The 3821-nt window shown below is 38.5% G+C and overlaps 1 protein-coding gene across 1 annotated transcript in view; it reads left to right on the top strand.

Annotated features, from left to right (window-relative positions):
• The window catches only part of LOC106813347 (ATP synthase subunit beta, mitochondrial-like), a 16578-nt gene that overhangs the window by 1404 nt on the left and 11353 nt on the right, over window positions 1–3821 (top strand). The window lies entirely within an intron of this gene.

The following is a 3821-nucleotide window of genomic DNA, read 5'->3' on the forward strand; positions in this document are numbered from 1 at the left end:
TAATAAAATGTTAACATGCTGAATGCATGTTAACATTTTATTATTATTTGTGCTATATATTGTATAATAATTTTGTGTCATGATTTATTAATATGTTTGTAATATTTGTAATTTTGTATCCTGTATGTAATTTTCACTGCGACCCGCGAAAACTAGCTCAACATTCACCGTACCCCAGGTACAACGTGATAGTCGCATTACCGGTCTTTGGTAATCTTTTACATCGATCGTAATTCGTAAACAACATACTGTACTGAGTGCTGTGCTGTGGAAAATAAACACCTTTTTACAAACCGTATCGGTCGAAGACTAGTCGTACTGAAGCAAGCGATTAGAATCAGTTGATCATTACAGCGCTGATTCGTATAGCGCTGTAACATGCAAGCAAAAGCCGATACCTTCATTCCCTTTCCACAACGTTCAACGTGCAACGAAAAAGTAGCCCCTAAAACAAAAAATAGCCCCAAGGCTCTAATAAAAGTAGACCTTAAAAAATAAAAATTAATTCCGCCCCTGGCGTGTACACAACAACATGCAATGAAAATGCAAGTAGTGCTAGCACTTTGAGGAATAAATGCATAAATACAGGGTGTAAAGTTGTGGAAAGTGTTGAAAAAGATAGGTGAGGTGTCCATGTAGATAAATAAGTGTTAAAAAGCCTGATCATTCTGCGTTTTGTGAGCCATTTTTTGTGGAAACATTGGGGGACAGGTGCAGTTACGAAACCTGGCATAAAATGTTCTATAGCCCTGTGGCAACTGTACGCGGGCTATAGTACTAGAGCTAAGTAGGTCATATATATTTCATTCCAGTTAGGCCGACCTAAAAATTCCCTTTGGTTCGGGTCACCCGCCCGACTTCACATTTCGGAGTGATAAAATGTGCGACTGCGGTCACTTTTAGAGGGTTTCAAGAAAAAATAAAATTCAAAGATACCGCCTGCCGATCATACATATTCAAATATCCGACTCTTGTCATTTTATTTACCTAAGGAGAGTTCCAAAATACCAATAATATTTAATAACAGAACTTCGTTGGCGCCGCAAGCTGAAAGCAGTTCCTACCACTACTTTCTAGAATCCTACAACGTCGAAACATCGTAATAGAGCCTGGGCGCCGGTGCCGGCCGTACTAACTTCCACACACACTCAGAAGCCTGAAGTCGTATGCGCCGCAGCGCCCGGCTCTGGATGTACGCGATCCGAATGCGCGTACTATATAGTATACGCATGCTATCGGGGCTAACCTATTCACGCCGCAATTGAGCGCGTTTACACTTCGGTTACCGTCGGCGTTGTTTCAAAGTGGACGAATTATTCAAGCGTACCGTTTTGGAGCCGATTCTAACACTAACTATCGCAGTAACGACACAGAATACCAGTACATCCGAACACCAGTAAACGACTCGGTTGTTCACATTTTGTGACAACAATGTCATCGACTTGTGCAGCAATGTGTACAATCAACTGCAAGTCTCATTTGCATCCGTGCTCCGCTGCATTTTAACAGCTGTAATACCGCTATATTAGTGATGTCTCCGATGATTGATTATAATCCGAAAATCGATATCGATTATTCTCAGTAATTCGATAATAGATTACTGAAAACAGAATTATTCGATAATACCAAAATACAAAAAAAAACTAAAAATTATCTTTTTTTAATTTACTAAATCGCGACATAGGAGCACTGTATTGCTACGAAAGTAGAAAGTGCATCAGTGTGTAGTGCGCAGAGGATACACCTTCATGAATCACGTACTGTTGCAACATAGTCTCTCTTCTGATTGCAAGCAGTACTAGTGTACTTATAGACATGACAAATTGGACAGTATGTCTTTGTTTATAAAGGTTATTGACACTGTGCCCAAACAAAAGATTATCCGTAACTGACGATTCTAGCTCTCCGTAAGTGTGTTACATTGCGTGTTATTTGGATAGAATTATTCCATTGGCAAGGCACACGTTAACTCGGCTACACAGCCTACAGCTAATTAGATAACACAAACAACTTACTTACTATAATAAAGAACAATCTGATCATGTTGTTTAAAAACTGATTAATATGTTTTAATAAAGGCATTTTAAAACCATTTCTTTTTAAATTGATTAAACTATGTATAGGCGGGAACAGAGCATTGATATAGCATCACATCAACTCGTTGCACAGAGTTAATACATGATCATAAACGAATGAGTAACTATGAATGCTATGTATAATTGTAGTAATAATACAGAAGTAAGATTAAATTAAATCTATGCGTATTATAACCGATGTAATGCGAGCCGGCTTATAATCGATTATCGACTCGGGTTAAGGGGAAACCAATAATCGATTATGAAATTCCAGCCGATTCCGCATCACTAATCCCTATAGTTAAACTTGTGAAAAAAAAATTATATGTCCTGCCTACACCATGTTCTGGCAGGAAAAAAAAAAAAAAATGTTAATGCCTACCCTACGACCCCTAAATTTCAGCAATCCATGTGACCGCGAACCAAAGTATTTTTTGTTTGCCTTAGTGGCATAATTGTAGTAATTTCTGTTGCCGGGGGATCATAAAAATATGATATTATAAGAGTGTCAAAAATCTCCATTAGAAGCAAATCTTAATATGCAATTTTCTTGCCCCAAAAATTTAAGTGAAATGTCGGTCCGTACGATTGTCCATGGACGGTCACAGGAAGTTGGTGCCGTGGACAGGTTTGTTGGGGATACTGCGTCCATCAGTATACCCCAGTGGACCAGAGACCCTAGGCCGAATTATAAAGTCCATTGGGGACACCAATTGATAGAAAGAGGCCCCCTATTACTCAAACACCAAGACAGTAAGTTCTATTGGTAAAATGTCTTGGTTTGTGCACTTTCAAAAGTTTATTTGAATATACGAGAATAAGTTTGTTAAGGAATCTCCAAGTTTAGGAAAAATTTTACCAATTTTTCATTTTCCAACTTTATTCGAGGTGCCTAACTACTATGTGCCGACCTGTGTACATGCTCTGGTCTCCATATAACGACAGGAGTGAAGGCGGTAGGTCAGGAGCGTATGGGCGATTAGCCCCGCGTACATGTCGTAGGTGGACTCAGGCCACGGCGCTGCACGTCAGAAAATGCTGATTTCTGCCGTGTCCAATTTCTGACTTAGTATTGCATGTATAGAATGGATATGTGTCTCGTGGTATTAGCAACTCGTTAATGTTTACACTCCGTCTTTAATGTACACAATCGCTGTAAAAAAAGTGCGTCAGGGATTGTTATTAAGCTGCCGAGTTTATGAGTTAGTGTCTCTTTTTATTTCGCTAACACAATTTTCCAATACAAACGTGCGACTGTTAATTTTAGCAGTGTTTAATTTTTCTCGTAAATAATGAAACATTGAAAGAAAAACGCTGATGCAAGCTATTTTGGTACATATCGTGCTTATGATGTGGCGAAAATCTTTGGTGATCTCCTCGCTCTTTCTGTTATTGAGAAATATCCAACAATCACAATTTTTTACCATTAAACAATGACATTCCACATTTTGTGGTAACCTAATTATGTGCTGGAAATTTCATGAAATTTTGCCAGTGAGGCATCAGAGATATAATCTGCTCTCCTATAAATAAAAAGCAAGTATTGATTGCGCATTTATTCGTCCACGATATAAGTTCTAAGTCTTTATCAGAGAAATACGCCGCGCAAAAGGTGAGAAGTACCCTAATCCTGTTAATCTTGGATTGACTAAAAAATATAGATAAAACTGCTTTGTGGTGGTAGTGATGATACTCTTTCGGCTGATTAAAATTGAGGATAATCTTTTCCCACATGTACTGAACACC

This window comes from Priapulus caudatus, unplaced genomic scaffold, assembly GCF_000485595.1.
Source record: "Priapulus caudatus unplaced genomic scaffold, Priapulus_caudatus-5.0.1 Scaffold758, whole genome shotgun sequence".
NCBI lineage: Eukaryota > Metazoa > Priapulida > Priapulimorpha > Priapulimorphida > Priapulidae > Priapulus > Priapulus caudatus.